General features: G+C 45.7%; 1 protein-coding gene across 4 annotated transcripts in view; it reads left to right on the top strand.

Annotated features, from left to right (window-relative positions):
* The window catches only part of FTO (FTO alpha-ketoglutarate dependent dioxygenase), a 387,711-nt gene that overhangs the window by 241,581 nt on the left and 133,826 nt on the right, over positions 1-12,304 (top strand). The gene's annotated exons all lie outside the window — the stretch shown is intronic.

The following is a 12,304-nucleotide window of genomic DNA, read 5'->3' as shown; positions in this document are numbered from 1 at the left end:
CTAAGTGGAGTAATTTTGAGGCGGGGTTGGTTAGCCAAGGCTGATTTGAGTGGGCTCCCTTTGGGTGATCGGATAGCATTTATCTGCCGTACGACGGGTCGCTCACCAGTTCTACGGTGTGTTTACGCCTAGAAAACCATTTACCGCACGTGGAGAGTCATGCTCTTATTCTATCTTGGGATGTCCCCAGTGTGTTTGACAAATTTACGCTGTAATGTATATTCCGGGTTCTAGATAAAAGTTTCACTCCGCTTTCGGTTGAGGCAGTAATGGGGGGTGAGGGGTGGTAAGGCACAGCTCCGGCGGCCTGTAGGGGACACTGTTGCATCGTGGATCAGAATGAGTTTCAGCATCTTGTCCCAGGACAAAAAACAAAACATCACAAAACAAAAATAGGTCAGTCCCCTTCACATTACTAGTTGAAATGATCTGAATGATTCCAGTGTGCCTAGGAGAGTCTGTTTTCAGGTATTGATCAGGCTGTTTAGTATCTGCCCGAAAGGAACAGTTGAGCGTCACTTTCCAAGATGGGAGTGATTGACACTTTCCTGATTAGCTTTCTCTCCATACTCTTCCTCTGGACAGGGTACTTTTTTAGTTCAATAAACCTTCAGGTTTAGCGGACCTATCTTCATTTTTCACGAAGGCGTGCCCCCGTCAGGTTGAAATGCTTTAGTTCTGTCGTATTCTAAATAAATATCGTGAGCCTCCTGAAGGGCATTCTGGAAGTTCTGAGTCTCTTCTCATCCATATCTTCTTCGTCGCTGAAAAAGATGCTATTGACTGAGAAAATGAAGTCATGTCTGTCAGGCAGACCTGTGTAGGGCTCAGCCCGAGCTCCAGGAAGCCCACACTGCCAGATGCTCTCGGTTCGGATGTGTCTCTCCTTCCAGACCAGACCCGGCCTCCATGCCCGTCCGGGTGCCCCGGGGCCTTGCCGGCACAGCCTCCACCCCCCGCCGCCCAGCTCTGGCCTCTTCCCCTACTGGAATATGGGCCCTGGAAGGCGATTGTAATTAACCCTCGGAAAGCAGAGGTTTTGCTAAGGCAGCGCGCACCGTAATGATTTTGTTAGCGTGCTTCATTTCCAGTCTTACCATCAATTATGCCATGTGTTTCGTCCAGTTGGTGCTACCCTCCCAGTGTTAATTATAACCTACAAGACTGTTACAGTTAATTTTATGGCAAGCATATTGTCTCTTCAAGGCTCCAGAGCAGCTCATAAATTATCTTGAAGGTAAAATGTAACTTGGGGAACTAGTTAGGAAAATTCCATCCATCTCGCTTAGGAACCGCAGCTGCTCCTGTCAGCTGCCTCGCTGCCGCATTGTGAAGGAATTAGGGTGGGTCAAGTTGAAGAGGGGAGGCCCGGGCTGTCACCGAGGAGGAAGGCTGTCCTGGCCCTGTCAGACAAGTACCTTCTGCCAATCCCTGGTGGTTTCCCTTCGCAGGCAGGAAGAGGCAGGCAGCGCAGGTGGATGGTCCCCAAGCTGTCTGTATTCATTACTTTACAGAAACTTGTTGTAGGTAGGCAGGTCCGGAGACCTTTCCTCTTCTCTGTTGTCATGATGTTAGGCATCATCTGCAAAGTGCGAGAGAGATAACTCTATAACTGACTCCGGGCTTGGGCCGGGAGACAGCAGAAGGCCGAGGGGCGGGGAGCCGGCGATGCCTCCCTGCAGCCCCCCGGAAAGCCCTGCGCTGAAACGAGCATTTTATTTGCGGTTGTTATTGTTCCCGTAATCTGATAAAGTGAGATTTCACCGTGAACGAATGTACTCTAAAATTGCCTACTAAATAAATTAGCACGTTATCTTATTGGGATAATAAACACACTCTTTCTTTCTTTCTTTTTTTTTCCCCCCTGCCTCCTCACACGAAGTGTAAGCTTTACATTCCAGCCCTCGGGGCCCTTAGCATTATTATTTTTAATGACTGAACACCAGTCTTTCATTTAGCTTGTTTGTAGAGTTACTGTAAATGATCTTTCTGCTGTTGGTTCTTCATTTGGAATTCTGCATGTTACGCTCGCTTGGAGAGCTCTGGGGGGCCTCTGAGAATCGGGGGGCTGTGTGAAGCACAGTATCTTCCAGCAGCATGGCAAGCAGGCCGCGGCAGGGGAGGCAGCGAGGGTGTATTGAGGACGCCCGCACGTGTAAACCTACGTCCGGGCTGGAGTAGAGTGACACACACACAGTGCTCGGGAGCCCAGCCTCGTCCCTGAGCTGGCGGTCTCTCCCTGGATATTCCGGAGCATTTTCCTGTCTGCCCCGAGGCACGTGAGGCCGTCACCTCTGGGCTGTGTCACTAGGAGAATGACACCGATTTTGAAGGGGTGAGGAGGGCCTACCGTGCTACAGTGAGATCGTGCCCAAAGAGGCACTGGACTTTGCCAAGGAGGCGTCCTTTCGAGCTCTTAACGACAGCAGCACGGTACCTGGGAACTTGTGACTTTTCTAGTGAATGTGGACGAAGGGTTGCAAGCCCAAATGCCCTCAGGGCCTGGCAGGTACCCCAGGTGAACGAAGGCGCAGAGGTGGGGCTGAAGTGAATGGGAGGTGCACACCCAGTCCAAAGTAGGCGGCCCCTCTTCAGCCTTGCCAGGAGGCCAGATCCTTGTTACTAGGTCCTCTACATTTTCAAGAGAAGTGGAAAATGGAGAGAGAGAGAGAGAGAGAGACAGTGTGTGTGTGTGTGTGTGTGTGTGTGTGTGTGTGTGTGTGTGTGTGTTTATGATGTCTTCTAACTGTTTAAATGTTAGTTATTTAATGTTAGTTAGTTAGTTAAATGTTAGAAATTCAAATTATACAGGCTACTTAATCAATACCTGCCTGGAGACCAGATGGTGTGGATAGGAATCTGACAGAGAATGGAAGTCTTGCCCGCTCTGTAGGAAAACTCTTCTCCGCTATCTCACGCTTCTCAACAAGAGAGACGATGACCCTGGCCAGGAGACGAGGATGCGATCTGGGCACTGCCTTCTGTGACCTTGTAACATTGTTCTACTCTTTGTGGGTTCTTGCTTGGAGGAAATATATATATATACGTATATACACGTGTATATATATATGTATATATACACACGTATATACATACTTGTATATATATATATATATATGTATACGTGTGTATATATATGTGTATATATATATATACGTATACACATGTATATACATATATATATATGTATACATACGTATATACACGTGTATATATGTATACACGTGTGTATACACACACACACAGACACACACACACACACACACACATATATATATTTGCCTCTAACTCAACAGTCTCTTTTCTTTTACAGAGAAAGCATATGAGAGTTTTCAGAAGCAAATGCACTGTATGTGGTGCTCATTGTCACCATAAAAATGGTGTCTGCAGGAATGTTGGCAATTTTGAATCTGATGAAGGGTCTGATTCGCGGGGGTGAAGGGCAGGGGCTGCTCCGCTAGCGATCGCCGTTTCTCCTGTTGCACCCTCAAGTTTATGCCTCACCCCGGCTCCACCTTGGGGGAACCCAGCTGTTCTCTCATGGCTCAAAGATGTCATGTGGTCAGAATAATCTTTCAGTCTCACTGATCCGGACCGATGCCCACATGGAGGTGTGGTCTGGGAAGCTGTTAAATACATGTGGGTTTGATCTTCTGGAGAAGAGGAAAATATAAAAACTATTTCTTTCCTTTAATAAAAAGAAAAAGGTACGCATAAACCTTGGCTGCCGCTGAAGTCAGCCGTTACGCATGCGTGGCTAAATTTCATTGTAAATATTTCATAAGGGCTGTTAGAATGCAGCCAGGTTGACATCACAGCCCCAACTGTACCAAAGGAACCATTTCCCTAAAATAAGCCAACGTTTCTAAAGAAACATGAATTTCTAATGTAAAGTTAACATCAGGTCAGAAAACCCTCTGGAAGAAATGTCTGTATCAATGTTTATAATCTCTGCATTTATGGATTTGCAGTTTGTGCAAAAAACTCCCTAAGAGACTTTATTTTGGTTAAATAAGACTAGCTTGTGAAACAGTCTGTATATCCAAATCCATCCTAACCCAGGGTCTTGGCAGCCTTTTGTATAAATAATGTCTTTTCCAAAATGTGTGTATTTGAAAAAGGAAGAGGGAAATTAAGTGGCACACCGTGTCTCTGGGTTCCCGTAAACTCACAGAATCCTAGAAGTAGAACGCAAAGGCTGACGGTTCATTCATTCTTAGAGCAAATCACAGAGCCATACGTGAATTTATTGATTTAATTGAGGCACGGAAGATTGCAGTGAGGAGTAAAATGTTTATCCTCCTTTCCTCTTCCTTTTATTTTATTCTTTTTGTAGTGAAAGTTTAAGCATGCCTTTTGTGTGTGCGTGTGTGTGCGTGCGTGTGCGTGTGTGTGTGTGTGTGTGTGTGTGTGGTTGTTGGTATGTCACACAAAACCCGTATGAGATTTAGAGGCATTTGGCAGAAAAGAAACGAAAAGATATTCGCATTTTGTAAAAACTTAATCCGCGTTCGCAGATGGTCCTGTTCAGGTGCTATTTTAATTATGAGGTAAAGAACAGCTCCACACAGTAGGAAGTCGTCTTAATAAATGGAGAGGGGCCTTTGTCTTCAAGCAGTCAGAAAGCCTTGTTACCAAGAAATTTAAATACTTTGTGTTGTAGGGGAGAGTCTCAAAATGACCGGGATGCTTGGAGGAAAGCAAAACGATGGGCTCTTCTAAAAATGAAATGTCTTACACTAGAAAATGTCTTACAGCGTGTGCGGCTTTAAGCTGCCTTAACGTTGGTCGTTTCAGCGACGGCTTGTCCGGTGATACGTGTGCGCCGTACATGTGTTCGTGTGATCCGAGGAAAAATAAACCGAACAAATTGCAAGTAGCACTTAAAAAACATTTTTAGCCCCAAATGGAAGTATTTCTTTATGGTTCTTAAGCTCAAAGGGCTACTTTGCTCTTCAAGCGATAGAGTGCCCAGAAGAACTAACAGTAATTCAAACGCTGCTGTAACTTACAGCTTGCATTAATAACACACAAATAGAACAGTCGTCTTATTAAACATTAGTAATATAATAATGTCTTACTGTCTTTCCCTTAGTGGGGAATTATGAGGACCTCGTGTTAGGACCTCAGTGTCGTGACATAGTTAATTATCCATGGATAATGGTTTTCAGCCATCGCGGTTCTGAGTGACGCAGCTTTGTTGTTGAGGGCTTATTAAGTGTTTGCAGACTCAGGTGCAGGGCACCTATGCACGTCCCTACAGAAGCAAACAGCTGTGTTTTCTTTACCATATTATACATCACATAGAGCGTCTCATTTATTACAGCTGAGCTAATGATGCAGGCGCAAACCTCTATGTCCCGTGCTCAATGGCGATGATATATTTGCTGTAGAGATGTTAGCTTGTTTTTCCTAAGTAATTAATCTTTTCTTGTACTGACTGTATCACATGAAAATGGGTTCACGCAGGGCTCAGAATACATTTAATCCGGTCTGCAAGAGATGGGGCAAGACCTCTGCGTATAGTGGCATTTTTTTCATTCACAAGGGCCGCCCCCTGTCTGCAGTCTCCCCACAACACGACGCTCCCATTACTAGGAACTTAGGCTAATGAAAGGGAATGGTTTTCAGTCCTTTAGCACCAAGACAGAATTCAGACCTGAGTATGTGCTAAGTGAAAGTAAGCCTAGTGACGGTCACGCAAGTTCGGTCTCTTGACGAGGCTGCGTATTGTCCACGCAGAGAGTCGTGGGCGGCGGGTGTGTGTCGAGTCTAAAAATGCCTCCTGGTTCATGCCCAGGTAGGCCCTCCTGACATGCGCCAAGGCCTAGCTCAGACGCTCCTGGAGCGTAAAACCCATGCACTGAGGGCGCACACGATGATTTTGTCATACCCGCACGAACATGTTTTAAGTTTAAGGGTAATGTATTTTGCTTTAGATTAGAAAAGCATAATCAGCATTTGGATCCATGGTTCTCAGGTGAGATGGTTGAGGACAAGAGTGAAGTCAGTCTTTAAGTTCTGGGGTTAAAAAAAATTTTTTTTTAAGTTGTTTTAAAGAAAAATGCTAGACGTACAATGTAAGTGGTCCGTGGCTGTCGCCACGAATCATGACGGTGGATCGCATCATCAAAGGTTAGGAAGCACTGGCCTTACAAACCAAAGGGGTCAGGAATCCTGTGTTTTACAGTCATCATGCTCATGATTATGAAGAAGATGATGATCATCATCCTAATTAATACTAGCAGCTAACCTCAATGCATCTTCATTGTATGCCAGGTCGTCCTCTAAGTGTTTTACCCACGTGTCTTTATTTACTCTTCGTGCCAACCCAAGGAAGGAAGTGCCACTTTCATTTCCACTTCACAGTTAAGGTACATAGGACCCAGGAAGGCTAGGGAATTTACCAACAATAACAGAAAGGTTGTAAGTGACCGAACTAGGACTTGAGCCCCGGCAGTGAGGGTCTTGTGTCCACTTTTTAATCACTGCATTTTTCTACATCTCGATGGGTTGAGAAATGTCACCTTCTGTCTGCCCTCCAAAGACGAAGCAGAAGGGTGGAGCAACATGAAAACATACAACACTGCGTGTGAGAGTATATATATTATTTATGTATATAAATAACAGAGTATTTGTATTTATATTATTCGTATATATTATATATACTCATGTATAATCTAATAATGCAGTAACCATCCATGTGCTCTGAGGGCTCTGACCTGCCTCAGGCCCTGCTGTGACTATATTCTGGCTTCCTTAGCATCCTGGATGTATACTAGAACAGGTGCCTTAGAATTTGAAATCCTTTATTCGAGTTGATGAAAAAAGTCAGGGAGGCAGGGAGAGTATCATCGTATTTTTTTCAGTCACTGCCACAGAACCCTCCAAATATGTACTACGAGGGCAGAATTGCAGAATTAACACTTACTGTCCAGGGACCTCTCTGGATAGTGAGAAATGCACAAAATCTTTGGCAACTTCTATATCTCTGCACTTAGAAAAGCATCATAATTCTTTTCCCTAGTCACTTCAAATATATAGAAGAGTGTTTACTCTTGTCTGAAACGTAAGTGAACCTTTTTAGCAAATAGCAAGGTTATATTCCCAAAAAGAAAAGACAGAGAGTTAACCTCTGAAAACTAATTGCAACTCGTAACAAATGCTCTGAGATGAATAAAAGAACATGGCCCACAGACCACGACATAGGTGGGAGTTAGGTCTCCCAGGTCCCAGAGCAAGACCAAAGGCACACATTTGAAGCTGTCTCCTGACTCTTGGTTTATCTTGATTGAAAGTCCCAGAAAAATGCTCAAGCAGGCAAGCATTCGCATCTGTCTTTCTCATCTGATGTTTTTCTAAGCCAAATTGCTTCGTTTTCTTCAGTAGTATTTATGACTAGCTCCATTGCACAAGGAAGCCTGACTTGGGCAAGGCGTTAAGGTATGGAGAAATGGGTAATTGGGCCACTTAGAAAACCTGTCCGGTGCATGTTTCCAAGCCAGCCTCCCCATGGGCCAAAAGTCATCACGAACAATTACTGGAGAATTGTGAGGCGCTCAAAGAAGAAAATTGCAGAACAAAATGGGTTGAAAGAATTTATACTTCTGTCATTTCCAGCTGAAGCTGAGGGGGTACAACTCGTGTCTCGCACCATTGTAATCTACAACCATCTAATTTGCTAACAAGACTTAAAGTGATCAGGATTTGCAAGTCTCCTCCACCAGTATAATGAAAACAAGAAGCATTTGGCTCTGGAGAGTAAATGTTGTCGATCTTTTATCCTGCAGCCCCACCATGTTCTTTCTGGCAGGCTGAGATGAAACAGAAAGCTGATATTTGGAGCCACTGGAATTGTAGGCCTTGTAATTTTGAAATATCCATTTTATCCCGTGTAATTTCTTCCCTAAGATTCCTCAGCCTAAATCTGATACAGGTAGGAGCCAAGACAAACAGTAACCATTTATAGTCACCCAGACCAGTTTGGATTTCAGTCTAATGTAAAGCAAAGAGGGTTTTTGGCTTCATTTCAGGTGTGTAACAGGGGTAGAAAATGCATTTAAAATTTAGCAGCAAATGTTACCATATGTTTCCATAACAACTGCACACTTTTATGTTCGAGAAGCAATAATATAAACACGTAGGAATCTTGGAACAGTAAACTATTAATTTACCAACTATAAACAATCCAGCACGAAGGGGCTTTTATGGCCACCGAAGCCATGAGGGGGCCCGGCATCCCGTGAATTTCTCCATTATGTGGCAGAAAATACTGCCGGTTGGTTTAAATGAGCAAATCTTTTAAAATTAGAAGCACACTGTCAGTTCTCCACAGCGCATTTTTTTTTTTCTGAAACAACGTGTGGTGGTGCCAGCTATGGCTGATTTCTTTTACCATCCCGAACTAGTAAAATGCCCTCGAGTAGCTGCCCCCAACGCACATCCGTAGAATAAGTGCATTTTTGTTGTCTTCGTCCATAGCTTTGAACTCAGTAATGGAGGCTGGAGTCCTGCACAAAGGGCAGCGCCCGGGAGCTGGCTCTGAGGCTTGTCAAGGAAGAGGTGTTCACAGATCGTTGACACATAGGAAGAAGGTTCACCGTTTTCTACTCCCCATTTTGAAATACAAAAGAGACAAGGGGCAGAGGGGAAGAACGGCTCTACGTGACCACATCTTAAAAGAGAAGAGTTAGCAACTAGAGTTGGTGGGGGAAACTCAGTGTTCTCTGATGTCTCCGTAGGGAAAAGAAATAATCTTCTTTGAAGATGCATATTAGAAACATGGCAGCCTGCAGCCCCACCATTCTTTGCATTCGAAAACAAGCACGGTTTTTTTCTCCCCCCTAAACCTACCCCAGCGTGGGGAGAGGGTTTGGAATCCTCTCCTAGAACAAAACGACGTCACCTTGTCATTTAAGGTAAGGTGATGCACCTTGGCCAGCCCCAAAACGTGGGTTCATGCGATGGCTGTCATTGAATATACCGATCCATGAAGGTTAACGTCAAATAGAAGAGAAGGTGAAAGGGAGGTTAACGTCAAATAGAAGACAAGGTGAAAGGGAGGTTAACGTCAAATAGAAGACAAGGTGAAAGGGAGGTATCGGCTGCCCTAAATTGAAGGGCAGAACTCCTGAGAAGGCCGTTCAGGAAGGGCCCTGGTATGGTTACAGGTTAGAGAAAGGGCTACAAGTCTCTAAGTTTCAGAAAGTGGAGTAAAGAGGCCCCACCGTTCCAGCTGGGCCAGCGTGTCCAACCGGGCCTCCCTGCAGCCTTCACAGTGGAGCCCACAGGCTGCCGAGCCAGAAGCGACATGGTGGGGACATTGGTTAAAGCCGGGCTCACGTTGTTAGTGGGCAAAGACAGAGGCTCATGTTTAACGTACTGAGGAAGGCTGGTCGGGCGGGAGTGAGAGCGGGAAGCACAAATGAGGGTAGAAGAGATGTTTTGTAGAAACTGGTTCATTCCCGAATCCTCCGTGGGCCTCATTTTAGGGCAGAACCTTAATGTACCCTGGTTATCGCTTTCTCTGGCAGGGTTAGTAAGAAAGTTTCTTGTGTTTCCATCTGCACGTGGCCACTTCGAAGCATCATCTGGGAACTTTATTGAGATTGGAGTCTGGCATTAATCTTAAGGGTCCCTAAGTTGTGTCTGACTCCCCACTAGCATGAAAAATGGGTGGGTGGTGACGAGGATACCCGCTAACTAACGATATCACCCAGGCTTCTGGGGCACCTGGGTGGCATAGTCACTTGAGCATCCGACTCTTGATCGTGGCTCAGGTCGTGATCTCATGGTTTATGAGATCAAGCCCCACGTTGGACTCTGTGCTGACAGTGCTGACCCTGCTTGGGATTCTCTCTCTCCCTCTCTCTCTCTCTCTCTCTCTCTCTGCCTCCCTCTCTCTCTCTCAAAATAAATAAACATTTAAAAAATTATTATAGGCTTTTGAATAGCCCTATATCTCCATACCCGGTTGATGTGCTAAAATGTCAAAACCAAAGGACCTGTGTTTGTTTTGAGGGATGTGGGGAAGCAAGAGGACTCTAGGGAGCACGTGGCCTATCATGAAGCCCGTCTTGGGGAGAAAATCAGCTCCAATAGAGGAGACAGTGCAGCTACCAAGTGGCAGGAACACCAGACCTAGCCCCTGGCAGAGGAAAGGAGCATTCATGGAAGAAGAAGGGGCCGGGTGCGACCTTGCAGGGTTGAGGAGGACACCAGGGGTGGGAAGACCCCAAAACCATTGGAATGTAGGGTTACTTCCTGGAGGCAAAAGCAGAAGTGTCATGAGAGGAGGCATAACACACCCACGAGCCACCCCCCCCCCCCCAACATTTTCCTCTCTGGTCTTGGAATCTCCAAACAAGCCTGGCTGAAATTTGCTTCTGTACCATTCAGATGTTTGCTCCAGGGGTCTTCTCCTTAGGTTGTCTTTTGAGGGATGGCCCTGGATGGAGATGGGTCAACTTTAAGGTGACCTTTCTTCAACAGAGGCCATCTCCCACTAGAGGTCTTCTCCTCCCCTGGCTTCAGCTGGGCTGGCATCTGACAGACGTGTAAACAGATGCAAGCATTGTTGCTAATGACAGGTGATTATAAGAGGCATGGGGGCCAAGGTAATTAAACCGCGATTTGACAGGCACATTTGGCAATGTAAATTTCAGCATTAGAAATATCTTTGCGGTGTGCTTTCCCCACTTGGTTTGGCGAATAGGATCCATTCTTATTCTTGAGAGTGTGGCGCTTTGAGATCTGAAACCGTGCTGTCTGAAGTGTGGGGCTCCAAAAAACAGTTACCAATGGACCGTGTGGGGAGCTGGGCGGTATCGACTCTTTCCAGGATCTGCTCTAGAGTGGGAATAGTGGCAGGAATGGGGCCTGTGGCCGTGGTGCAGGGATTGTATTTGACGTAGTATCGTGACTGATTTAATAGTGACAATGCCTTGGAGAGACACGTGAATTATTTTTATGCCACCGTGGTTTCAGCTTCTGTCCCTCTTACCTGGGTTTACCTGATGTCGCTCCCATTGGATCAATCCAAAGATAGCTTACTCAATTCTCTTGTCCCCTAAATTTCTACTGCTAGAAGTAGGAAAAAAAATCTCACATCGTCAGTAACCTGTTGTTACACGGAACCACGGTAGAAACAGTCATCAAGGTCATGGAATTTGTCCACTAGATTTAAATGTAATATTAAAAAAAAAAAGCAAACACTACATTCTTTTTGCTGTCAGGGTCATTAGAAATGCCTGTTTAGACACTTAGAGACTATTTCCTGCTAATGGCGGCAAGCTTGGAATCATGTGTTTGCCGGAATCCTATCTTCTATTGGGTAAATAGCAGACCTTCCTATAGACGTAATATTTACGGTTTTGACTACTGGATTAGCTATATGACTGGCTGTGTGCCTGTACAGACTAGCTCTTCTATAGTCACTGTGGGTAGCATGGTCTCTCCTAATACAGTGACAGGCAACATTTATTATTTATCACCTCGTCTAAGGGGGAAACTCCTCCCAAACAGGTTAGTTCATTCCTCTGCTGCAAAACCAGCTTTTTAATACTCTTGGTGTTGTGCCTACCTGGCTATTTGAAGAGGTCAGTGAAGCAGACCCTTCAAAGGCGGCCAGCCACTGGCAGGCGAGCGGTTTCTTTTCCTCCGCCAATTTTGATTTTCTCCAGGGAGGGGGTATAGAGGGAGATGAATTTGCGAATATGGTTTGGTTTATGCCAGAGGAGTGCCGAGCGATCGTGCCTCTTTGTGGGATTGCCCCCCTCCAGCGTGGAAAGCTCCCGGCCGGCCTTTACATTCTGCTTCAGGCTGCAGTCAGTTCCGAAGCTGAAGCTTTTTTAAAGCTTTGTCAGGTAGGTTAAAAGGTGTCCCACCCCCGGTGTATTAAAAGAGAGAGAGAGAGATTAGACTCACTAAGCCTGCCATGTTCCCTCTAAAATATCAAGTCAAGATGATTTTTAAATCCAAAGTTACTAGGCTTGGGGCATGTGACCTTTAGCGAAAGCAGCCTTGGAACTGGGGAGGAGAGATCCGTGCAAAAAAGACTGTCGGCCCACGGGCTGGTGGCCTCAGGAAAGCTGCGGAAGCCAAAGTGAATCATCCCTGTTTCTCTGCCTTCCGGCCAACAAAGGCACTAACCCCAAACAAGTGCCCGGCCTGACGCCTGGGTCTCTGGATTTACCACAGAGGCCCAGGTAGCAGATTGTTTTTCAGAGCCACCTGTTTACCGCACAGGGGTGAGCTCCAGGGGGTTATGGATCAGGAAGGCAGGGCCCTCTGCCCTCAGGAGGCT

Source organism: Acinonyx jubatus, chromosome E2 (assembly GCF_027475565.1).
Source record: "Acinonyx jubatus isolate Ajub_Pintada_27869175 chromosome E2, VMU_Ajub_asm_v1.0, whole genome shotgun sequence".
NCBI lineage: Eukaryota > Metazoa > Chordata > Mammalia > Carnivora > Felidae > Acinonyx > Acinonyx jubatus.
Note: the sequence above shows the minus strand (reverse complement) of the source record. Positions and strands in the feature narration are given on the sequence as shown.